The sequence below is a fragment of the Carassius carassius genome, chromosome 47, assembly GCF_963082965.1.
Source record: "Carassius carassius chromosome 47, fCarCar2.1, whole genome shotgun sequence".
In the NCBI taxonomy this organism is placed as follows: Eukaryota; Metazoa; Chordata; class Actinopteri; order Cypriniformes; family Cyprinidae; genus Carassius; species Carassius carassius.
The window spans coordinates 3392469-3405046 of NC_081801.1; the positions used below are offsets into that span (position 1 = coordinate 3392469).

At 35.4% G+C, this 12578-nt stretch overlaps 1 long non-coding RNA gene across 3 annotated transcripts; it reads left to right on the forward strand.

Moving 5' to 3' along the window:
• Positions 1–1417: 1417 nt before the first annotated feature.
• Positions 1418–11696, forward strand: LOC132130882 (uncharacterized). 3 transcript variants are annotated; one of them, XR_009428799.1, is made up of 7 exons: positions 1418–2403; positions 3447–3620; positions 3779–3853; positions 3969–4056; positions 8762–8900; positions 10587–11272; positions 11330–11696. It is a non-coding gene; the product is annotated as an uncharacterized LOC132130882 (long non-coding RNA). The 3 variants fall into 3 exon arrangements; XR_009428798.1 differs by having other exon boundaries at positions 3447–3853; positions 11330–11695; XR_009428800.1 differs by lacking the exon at positions 8762–8900 and having other exon boundaries at positions 3447–3853; positions 11330–11695.
• Positions 11697–12578: the final 882 nt, after the last annotated feature.

Consider the following 12578-nt stretch of genomic DNA (forward strand, 5'->3'; position numbering starts at 1 on the left):
CTACTTCAAGATATAGATGAGTTTGTTTGTTCATCAGAACAGATTTGGGGAAATGTAGCATCACATCTTCACCAATGGATCCTCTGCAGTGAATGGGTGCCGTCAGAATGAGAGTCCAAACACCTGATTAAAAACGTCACAGTAATACACTAGTAAATCCACACCACCCCAATCCATCAGTTAATGTCTTGTGAATTGAAAAGCTGTGTTTTAAGAAACAAATCCATCATTAGAACATTTTTAAGGTTAAACTGTCACTTCTAGCCAAAATATGAGTTCATAATCCATAATAAAAAAGTCCATCAAAATTCTCATACATACTTGTTTATAAATATTAATTTTTGCACATTTCTCTTCTGATTCAGACTAATTAAATTTTTGCTAGAGAAAGTAATATTATGGATTGACTCATATTTTAGCCTTGAGCAATGGTTTGAAGTTAAAAATGTCTTGATGTCTTGAATGCTTTACGCTTCACAAGATATTAACTGATGGACTGGAGTGGTGTGGATTACTTGTAGATTATTGTGGTATTTTTATCAGCTGTTTGGACTCTCATTCTGACGGCACCCATTCACTGCGAGTCATTTACTATTCCTTTAAGCTGGATGGAGTTATATTAATTGTTTTTATACTTTGTATAAAAGTCAAATTGTTCATCATGTTTAAGTAGGGTACTTGTTTGCAGATGCAGATGTGATGACCATCTGTAATCACTGTAGAAGGCGGCTTCGTGCATGTGTTCTTGTAAATTTGTTCATATGTTCAAAACAATAAATGCCTTGATTTGTAAATAAGGATTTTTGTAATATATATGCTATTTGTTGCAGCACCATTAAGAAACTAAGCTTTCAGTTCTTTGTATTTTTAGCCATTTATGTATATTTTCCAAAACGAAAATAAAATAAAAAACACTTGAAATTTACATTCCGTCTCATTGTGAATGAATCATCTGCACACAATATTTCAAAGACTATGTGTTTTTTATAAGCTTTTCTGTAAAAAAAAAAATTATCCTCACGAAATATTTGTCGCATGGAAAAATATAAACCACAAATATCAGCCTTCTGATTCTGTGTTGGAAATTAATTGAAAAATGCTAGTTTGGAATAGAATACTACAATATAGGGTATTCCATGCATACAGCTTGGAATATACTGTGCATGTATGTTCCATAAAAATAATATTAAGCAGGGAAGTGAGTTTTAAATATTTATACAGACTTTCACAGCACAAGCTATCTTTAAGGTCTCTGAGCTTTTAGTCAAAATAAGAGCTCCATGATTTTGACTTAAGAAATCCATAAATACTTAAAAAATAAAATTATTTAATATTTTATTGTATTTTACAATGCAATAGTAATATATTTCTGTATTGATTAGACATATAATACAATATTTCTAATTACAATAATAGTAGTAATAATAATAATTCTAAATTAAAGGTGAATGGAGAAAAGCTAATTTAATATGCAATCTAGAAACGTGTTTGCATGATGTGTCCACTAGGTGGCAGTCACACTCCATCACAGAGGTGTTTAATAAGAGTGATTGTGTTGTGAAAAGTGGTGTTGAGTTATACTCCAGTATTCGTTATAAAAAGGAAATTTCCAATCTTGGATGCTGATTGGTCAATTCTACATTCCAAAATGCACATTATGGTATTCTCTAGTCTATATAGTATATTATATACGTAGTATAGACCATCTCATTTAGCTTGGCTTATTTATGATTAGATCTCATGGAAGGTTTACACTTCATGCATTTGCTTAATTTTCTTAGTCAGGACTGTTTTTAAACGTAACTAAAACATAATATGTTGTAAATATTGTTATGGGTTACCAGAAGTAAGTCTTATTTTACTCTTAATTAATGCTTTTCCCCCCCTATCCGGCCAAACCTTGACCTCTTATTCACAACGTATCAGCATCTCTTGCTTAAATAATCACTTTAATGGGATGCAGTGATGTAGAGTTTAGGTGAAATTCGAACAAATTAACTAATGCACCATTTCTTAATCTTTCCCTCCAGCATTTTTCCCTTCACTAATGACCGAAGCAGACGTGTGTGTGAGTTTTACAGGGCCAAGTCTGTTTTTGAGATTTGCAGCTCCAAAAAGATGCTGGATTCCCGTTTCTTTCGAAAACTCTTTCTATATCTCTTGCCTTTATTTATGGATTTAGATCTAGATCTTTCTATTCCAGATCCGGCTCATGTCACACACCGTTTTCAGTGTGTTGTCACTAGAGATCTAGATCCAGATGTTGGGTCCCTGGGGCCCTCTGGGGCCCCAACCTCTTCCTCCTCCTCTTCTTCTTCACCTCCTCCTGCAAGCAGTGACCCTTCCACATTCTCCAGAATATGAGTCAGCAGTGCTGCGGCTCCAGCAAACTCCATCTATCATGTTGAGTTTCATTACAATGTAGCACTTAAACCAAACATTGCTTGAAAACGAACTTCTGACAAGCCGATCTGTTCTCTGTCTCCTTCATAAAACCACAAACGTGGGTCACACAGCACTGTGACAGCCAGAACGCTCACGTCATCTAGTGCATGACTCACCGGGTGAGAAATGATCCTCAGTGTGGCTGTATCTGTTAGCGAACACGTGTGAAATCAGCTGACTTGTTGTATAAGATTGGGACTTATTGTGTAAAAATGAAAAACCATTGATCTATCTTTCAAAGCCAACAAACACTGACCCGGTTTATTTTCTCTATACAGTAATTCTAAAGAAAAAGCAGCATCTTTCATTAAATGTAACTCGCTCCGCTTCTGAACAGCTGACATCATGGAGCCCTTTTTTTTTTAGCCCCTCCCCTCCAACTACTTGCCAAATAGAGACACTTGTAACCAATTGGAGAAAAGAGATATATCACATTATGTGATTTAAAAAGTTTGTAGATGCTTCATGTTGACTACCAATATCTGTTTTGCAGGTAAGTATCGTACACATTTAGACCGTGTTTTTGACATTTTATATCAGGGGTCTCCAAACTCGGCCCTGGAGGGTCCTGCATAATTTAGCTTCAACCCTAATCAAACACACCTGAACCAGCTAATTAAGGTCTTACTGGGAATACTAGAAACTTCCAGGCAGGTGTGTTGAGGAAAACTGGAGCTAAACTCTGCAGGACTGAGTTTGGAGACCCCTGATTTATGTCATTCTTTATTGGTGAGATGTGACATCAGTCTGAAGCCTTCTTCGAGACAGCGTAGATAAGACATTAGCAGTTCGTCCAGCTATCTGTCGTAAATCTCAAAGTTTGAATGGTCAACTTATCCAAAACGAACAAGTTGTGGGGTCTCTCGTTCGTGGTTGGTCTCTAGGCAAGATGTTTTCATGTTGTTCTGTATCTGTTTCCGCGGTGTTGTGTGAATGTTATCTGTTCTGGCTGTAGGAGAATTTTCCGTGTAACTGGCGTTTTTCTTGTCCGTTCCTGCCAGAAGTTGGACCCAGCAGACCCAAAACTGATTTCATCATCACTGCGGGACTGAGTCACACTGCTAAAGAGAGTGAGAGAAGATCTGCTCGGCCAAAAATACATGAATACTACACACCAGATGGGAATAAAGTGGAAAGTAAATAGGAAAACAGAATGAAGGACAGAGATGTAGAAGGTTCAAGAAAACTCACTTTCTGGCCTGACCTGGACACACAGGCAAGCCCACTCCTGTTTTCTTCAGAATATGCAATCTAGTTAGTCATACTCGCCACAGGCAACATTAGCTAATGCAATCTATCAGTTTAATATGGTTTTAATCACATTTTGTTCTAGGTTTCTGGTGAATGGACCATGACATTTAAAATCCCAAGTCTCAAAAACCGCAAAGACGAGTTATTTCCAGAGAAGGTGAGGGTTAGAACTGTGTTTCCCAGAGCACAATGTGACCTCTGTTCAACGGGTGCACTTTGTAGTGTCCAAACCTCATTTTGAGTCTTTATACAGAAGGTTTCCTTTAATAAAGATGCCACGGTCCACATCCTCACAGAATCCCTCTCGCTGGTCCAGGTCTGGAACATTCCAGAACATTCTTTTACCTTTTCCATTTTGAGGTTTTCTCTTTAAAGGAACACTTCATTTTAAATCAGGCCGTCGTGACTTTCCAAACCTGACCTGGTTTCAATAATGGAAAGCGAGAAGAGAAATATTATTGAATTATCCATATGATTCATACAGTCTTCTGACATCATACGGTAGCTTTGTGCGAGACAGGGTTATTTTAGTTAACTAAAACCGTTAAAAAAATCATGGTCACACTTTATTTTAAGGTCCAAGTCTCACTATTAACTTACCATTAACTATGACTTTTGTCTCAGTTAACTCCTAATTTGCTGATTATTATTAGTTTATAAGGTAGTTGTTAAGTTTAGGGTATTGGGTAGGATTATGGTTGTCATGCATCATATTTACTCTATAAGCAGTAATAAACAGCCAATATTTTAATAATAGGCATGCTAATAAGCAACTACTGTAGTTATTAGTGAGAATTGGACCCTATACTAAAGTGTTACCAAAATCATTACATGAAATAAAATTAATCTTAACAGCAATAGAATAAGGTATAAAAAACTCAAACTCATTTCAGCTATTACCCAGGCAATATTTGCTATTTTAACTTGATAATTACGTTAAGTTGATAATTGAAACAAAACTAAAATAAAAATAATTTAAACTACACAGGAAAAAACCCCACTAAAAATGACTAAATTACAAATTTACACAAAAATTGCAACTCGAATGAAAAACTGTAAATATAAATTGAATATTGATTAAAACTATTAATAAAAACTATAAAACTATCTCAGTAATAAGAAAATAACGCTGATGTGAGGATAGACTGGAAGTAATTTGTAAATTTTTTTACGTAAATTGAAAATGTCTGATTTGTTCAAATATTCTGCTGAACATACCCAAGCCGGATGTCAAGATTTGCAGTGTGCAATGACTTAAATTTTCATCAATTTTTCACAAAAGATATCGTATGCATCTGAATATAGTATGAATGAACTGTTTTTATGATGTATTTCACTTTAATTCACTTTAATTGAGTTGAACCATGAGCAATGACCTTTTGTGTTCCACAGAAGACTGAAAGTCATTCAGTGAGTAATGACTGTGAACCAAGCTTTTACTTTTGGTTGAACTATCCCTTTAAGAGGTTAATGATATCTTTGAGTGTTTCAGCCCATACTATCTATATCATCATAACTGCAGTTGACAGTCATCTCGACCAATGCCCCGCCCCCTTCAGAAAGATGAGGTGATGGATGGAAAGTCAGGATGATGGCTGTTTTTCCTCTGTTTTGCTCTCTCTGCACCATGTTTTCCCCCTCCTCTAGTCTTTCTTTCATGTCCTGCTGAAGATCTTCAGTTTCCTGCCTGAATGTACACGTGGAACTTTTCTCACGTTCGTTATCCTTCTATCCTTCTTATATTCTATTTCCTGTCTTGTTTCGTTTTCATCTATCCACACACATTCTCTCTTTCTCTCTCTCTCTCTGTGCGTGTGTCCCCATTTTAATTCCACTCAGGTTTTTGAAACAAACTAATATTTTGAAAACTACTGTTTTGCAGTGCTCTTGATTTGACCTTTGGACTGCTGTTACACACAAGCTATTACGGTAATATCGGTCCACAATGTTTAATATTATTTGATCAGATTGGCAAAAGTTAAAGGTTTTTTATTTTTATTAAATTTTAATTTTTTTGCTGCACAAAATTAGATTAAAATGCAAACAGATTTAATTTTGCTGACTGGATATAAGTTAATTCTTTTTTTTGCACAAAATTGGATTAAAAATACAAAATAACAGTTTATTATTATTATTGTTAGTCACTTGCTAAATTAACGTTGTGTAACATGACAGCCATTTAGTTTAAATAACTAGATTTAAAAGTCTAGGGTTCAAATGTTTGTTTTGTTCAACAAGGATGCATTAAAGTAATCAGAAGTGACAGTAAAAATATTACATATTACAAGATTTCTATTTCAAAAGAATTCTGTTCTTTTAAACTTTCTATTCATTCAGGAATCCTGAACAAATGTATCACATTTTTCCAAAAACTATAAAGCAGCACAACTGTTCTCAACATTGATAATAATCAGAAATATTTCTTGCCCGGCAAATCAGTATATTAGAAGGATTTCTGAAGATCATGTGACACTGAAGACTGGAGTAATGATTCTGAAAATACAGCTTTGATCACAGGAAATAATTACATTTTAAAATAGAAAATGGTTATTTTAAATTGTAATAATATGTTTGTTTTACTATATATTTGACTAATTAAATGCAGCCTCAGTGAACATAAGCTTTCCAGTAGTTTTCCATACTGCACATAAATTTCTCCCAGGCTGTGGCTCTCTGCCACTAGTTTTACTGCAATTTCTGCAAGATGTCCCTTTACTGGGAGAAAAGTTCTAATGGTTTCCTCTTGGGGAGTAATTTAGGATCGCTGTATGTGGACACATTTACACTAATGACCTTTTACTCACTGTGTACTTTATTATTATTTTCTTTTATAGGAAATTCTGATTTTCTAGGTGGGCATATCATGACTGTTTTCTGGCTCCATCCACGTGTCCATGTGCGCCAGACTTTTGTGTTTTACCTCAGCCTGACCGCTCAAAGGTCTCAACTCCACTGAAAGCCTTGTGTTTACCTTTCAAGCAATTTCTCATTGATTTAATTAGCTGTGATTAGTTGATGGTTAGTTGATGAGCTCATGTTTATACAGGCACAGAGTTGCCAAACCAAACCGACCAACCGCGCCTCTTCTAGAACCATGTAATACTGAACGGAGTCATCAATAATTACAGATTTTTAGGCTGTGAATACTAAAATATAGCATTAAAAAAATTAATAATGAAATGTCATCAATAATATAATGACACATGTTTGCCCATGAAAAACCTACGGCCACAATACAACGATGCTGTGTGAAGTTACTCTGTATTCTGGGTTGTTGCAGATTTTACCTTGTTTTCTTGACTGTGTTACAATGCTGTTGCTAGGCTGTTTCCGAGGGTTCTGAGTTGCTAGGGTGTTCCTTTGCAGTTTTTGAGCTGTTCTGAGTTGTTGAGCCCTGTTCACACCAAGGTCGGTAACTATAAAGACAACGATAAAGATATAGTTCTAAAAATTGTTCTAAAAAAAGTATTAAAGAATAGCAGAGTCCACACCACAGCTATAACAGACGATATCGTTCACTGGTGTGGACGCTAATATCTTTATAGTTATCATTTTTGGTGTGAACTATGCAGTTCCTTGGTATTCTGGGTGGTTGCGAACTGCTTTCCCTCTTTTTTGACTTCCAGGCATAAAATAAGTTTAAAAAAGTCATAAAAATAAGTCAGGAATAATTTATGTCTGAAGCACACCAGTGCAGGGCTATAGGCCAAAGTTGAATACTTTTACATTAGTTCAAATCACTAACCCTCAGTATGAGAAATACTAATGTAATGCTTAAATTCACTAATGAGATCAGTTAATGAGTGATTTCTGTTTTGTTCAGAAGACTCTTGTGTATTGTTTGTATATTTGAAGGCACATGTGGGATTTCATCAGGCTACAGAGGCCTGTAAGAAAACCTCTCAACCTTAGATATCCAGCTCTCGCTGACTTTTTAAGGCAGAACCGCATATATACAGTGGAGCTAAGACCATCTTGATGCAAAAATCAGGCAAAACCTCCTTAAAAGGTCATTGAGGGTGTAGTCCTTATACATTTTTGTTTTAATACAATTGAAATAAATGCCCCCTGCTCACCCGCAAAGTATTTGACCGCCAGTGGGGAAATATTAATTACCCGAGTCGTCAATGAGGATGAACGATTTGTAGGAGAGAGAGAAAGAGGTTTAAACATGGCAATATTCTGTAAAAGTGTTTGGTGAATATTGGTGTTGGCTGCTGGTTCAGACTCCTGGATCAGAGTGATGGGCCGCTTCTACAGAACTGTCAATCTTCACTCCATCTGCTTTAATAAATACAGTGTGAGGTTTTTCTGCATGATGGTGCAGTCATTCCTCTAGATGTTCTAAATTTTCCCTTGAAATAACATTTGCTTTTAAAAAGACACTTGTTTCAAGCTTGACAGAGGTGGATAACATCATACATAATTGTGATTATTAAACTGAAACAACTGACTTCATCATAAGAGAGAGACCCAAAAAAAACTATTTAATATTTTATAATTTTTTACAGTCTTTTTAATTTGAATGAATTGATTCATTTATCTACAAAAGTATTCATTAATTTACCCACTTAAACAACTATTTCTTTTAAAAATAGCATTACATTACTACCATAATAATTTGTATGGTAATCCCATAGTATGTTTTTCGGGTTATTCATATTCCATGATACTTTGGCATTACGGTAGTAAAAAGGTTTTATTTTTTGGACATATACTATGGTATTACCGGGAATTAGTTTAATTACCATATTATGTATTTGTATTTATTTAGCATCGTATTTGAATTGTCACGTGAGCTTTTGGAATGAAATCTAAGATATTTCCTTCGGTTCCATAGTCATAAGGCATATTAATATTCATTCTATTTATTTGTTAATTGATTTTGCATGCAAATTATAGCTGATTATTGACTAGCATAATGTTCCTTTTGTCGTTAAATTAATTTAGCATATTGACCTGTAAAACTGTGAAAATGACAAAAAGATGTACGTCTGAAGATACACATGTGTGTTTGTACTCTGCTGCCTTTCTTTGTGAATCCTTCACTCAGATTTATTTACAGTGGTGTTGCTGAGTGACGATCCAAACACGGCCCCTTCTCCACAGAGTCCCCCGTCAGTGTTGCCTATAAATGCTGCTGACCCATTTGACTCCACACACACATCTGGACTGAGGCAACTCAATGCCTTTGGGATGTCCAGGTGCAGTTGGGAGTTTGAAGTGAATGAGAGAGAGAATGTGTCTGCATGAGAAAGACAGAGAGAGAAAGAAACATTAAACTTGTTTTTATGTTCAGAGTTCGGTCTTTTACTACTACACTAGATTTTTACATTGTCTGAAGAAAAAGTGAGTGGTGCTTACTGCTTACATGTACAAAAAAACAACAACAACATAATGCTATTGTGTTGCTATCCGGTTGCTGAGGTGTTCTGAATTGTTACTGTGTCACTTTGCAGTTGCTAGGCTGTGATTGTGCAGTTTCTAGGGTGTTTCTATGCAGTTACTAAGGTATTCTATGTTTTTACTGTGTCAAGATGCAGTTGTGATGTATTCTGAGTTGTTTGTGTATTGCCGTACAGTTCTTAGGGTGATGCAATGCAGTTGTTGTGGTGCTCTGAGTTGTTAATGTTTCGCTATGGAGTTGCTAGTGTGTCTGAGTAGTTAGTGTTAGGGATGGGCGATACCACATATTTTGTTTTCGATACGTTACCGATACTTTTAATGGCCAGTATCGTCGATATCGATGCCAAAACGATACTTCTAAACTGAACTTTTTGATTATGAAATTTATTTAATTATTATGAGTACAATGAGTAATAATACCTACTTAACTTTATATTTGAAATGCATTTTAACATTCAATATGCCTTAATTGCAACTTATTAGGTTATATTTTTGTTTATACATGGTTAAAATATGTTTACTGTAGTGGTAAGCAAGGAAATCTACAAATATAATAGTTAATCTATGTTCACTTTACCATGGTTCATTGTCATAAGGGACTGCCAGTAATAGGATGCTGCATGCATAAAATACAAACTTTTTATTCTGAGAGTGTATGATTTATATTAACAATACAGAATAGAACATTAACAATATGAACTTTTAACATTCACATTTAAATAAATGTACTGCACAAACTACGGTATAATTTCAAGAGGTTTATTGTGAAATAACTCAAACATATAGCCTATGTTTTTTTCTGCATTGTTCTGGGCTGCCTTTTCCAAAAACTTAAATGCTCTCTTATTATAGGCTATTCTTTGGAAACGCATGCTTTATTTAAATACACTGTCAGAAGTTAGTGAACGCTCTCTGTAATTGATTGATTCTGCCTTACAACATTTACGTGTGTTCAGATGAGCAGGAAAATCCCTTCCACACAATTATTTGCTAACATAGGTTATTCATCCAATTTAAGGCATATTGTAGGAATTATTTTTTGTTTAATAAACAAAATCACTGGTAAATAAAAACACCTTTGTATCGATATTTTTTATTTGAGTATCGATACTCACATCAGTATCGATATATCGATACTTCAGGATCGATTTTTTCCCATCCCTAGTTAGTGAATACATTTTATTTTTAAGAGTGACTGACTGGAAGATCAGTAAAGGGCCAATGGCAACAAACCCCCAAAATCTACAAGAGCTGTTCCCTTTATTTATAGTCTGTTTGAGGTGCTGTTATAGCAGTAGTGCTGTATTTGTAGATGTAGTGTGGGAGAGAACATTTCTGCATAAACTGATTTTCAAGACATCCTATCAGTCTTTCTCTTTTTGTTTCCTCCCCTTCTTTACATCCAAGGCAAATGTTCCCCCTTTAAATCTTCCTCTTTGGCTTTTGTGTGTGTTTGTGTGTGTTTGTCTGATTTTTGGATGCAGGGACAGTGCAGGAAGCAGAGCCCATGATGACATCACCATCCCTCTGTTCCAGCGCACATCTGGAAATGCTCAAGTTTCAGAAAGAGAGAGAGAATGTGAGGGAAGAGTACAAATGAGCTTGGCATATCTGCACCACCAGCACGGATAGGGAAACAAGGAGGAGAGAATAGGAAACGAGAAAGAAATGGAGGTGGGCTGTATGAACTATTTACCCTGTTTATGGTTTTAACCCCTCCAAAGAAAGTCAAAAGCAAAAGAAATACAAAATAGTATTAATATACATATTACAAAGGCTCTGGAAAAACTTATTCTGATTGGTCAATCACAGAATTCAGAACTGTATATCAGTCACAAGCAAATGATTTCCTTCATCACATCTCTCGTAGTCTTTTGACATAATGGAATAATTTTAACATTCCCATGTCCTTTATTTATTTGAACTGCTTATTCTAATATTTAAATAACCACATGAATTTGATTGTAACTGCATGTTTACATCTTTACTTTTTCCAAATTATATTGAATATTATATTGAATTATATTTTTGGCAACAGAAATCCAGCTACATGAATGCTTCCTGTTAGGATTAATGTTGGAAAAAATTCCAGTACAGCTGCTGGCTTAAATTATATTAAACTGGCTTAAAAAAAAAAAAATCATTGCATAGTTTTAATATTAATTGCATAGTTAAAAAATATCAATTGTTTTATCTGTAGTCATTAAGACGTGTGGCCAGTGGACAGTAATATTACACAATCTGAGGACGAATATCGACTCGTGACAGGAAGCAAAGATGCCTCCTCCAAATTCTCAGGGCTGATTCTGTTCCTTAGACTACAGGCGGACTGATGCAATGATGATTCCAGAACTAAAACCCAGGTCTGGAGTGTCTCGGAGTGGTGGGTGGGGGGAATTCTGACAGCTGGCCGGAGGAAATCCTGTTTCCAGTTGACACTTTTTTTTTTTCTCACCTCCCCAGACATGCACAAACTTCTGGTCCTTTTGTACTGATCTCTGTTTGCTTTATCATAATTTTCTTCTGACCAAAGTTGCAATCGTTCACAAAATGTGACAAATTCATATGCAGCCAAAAGTACTGCAGTACTGTTTTAAATCTGTCATTTTTATTTTCAAATATTATTTTTTTTACAGTATGGTAGTGTTATGTGTCGTCATTTGCAATTGGAGCCATTTGTGATGTTGTTAACAGCAACTATTTACAAACTAAAGAAAAAAACTTTAACATAAAAAAAAGTAAAACATTTCATGATTTAGGCACCAATAAAACTAACTCGCATTAAAAACCAAAATGAGAAAAAAAAACAAAAAAACAGCGGAATTGTGTTTTTTTCACATCCTGTAGTGGTGTGCTCTGTTTCTCTGTGACTGCGAGTAAAAGGGTTCGTATGGGAACCAGGAGTGCATCTGCCTGCAGTGTCTCTTATGGCCACTAGTGGGCAGATCTATGGGGTTAGAATTGTTGCATTATTCCAAATAAATAGATTATGATCCACAAATAAATGTAACGAGATTCACAAAAATATATCAAATTCACAAATGAATATAAAGAGTTTCACAAAAAAATTTAAAACTCACAAATAAATAAAATGAGATTTGCAAATAAAAAAAATATATTTACAAATGTGTTTAATGTCACAAACACAACTCTACCTGGTATTTATTTGTGAACCGCTGTCTGTGCATTTGTAAATCACTGCACGCATTTGTGGATCGGTTCCTGTGCATTTGTGGATTTGAAACACTTCTAGCGTCGACGTGCAGATAAATCCACAAATAAGTGGACTCCACCCACCGTTTACTCAAGCCAATCAAATAACGGCCACATTGAGCTGACCAATCGTAGCACGTTATCGCTTCAACCAATCACGTTTTGGCTTACAGCCAGGGGAACTTGAGACCAACAACAGACAGTCAGGGCATTTCTCAATACCAAGTTCGCAGAGTCTGGACTTCCGTCCTTCCGAGTTTGGA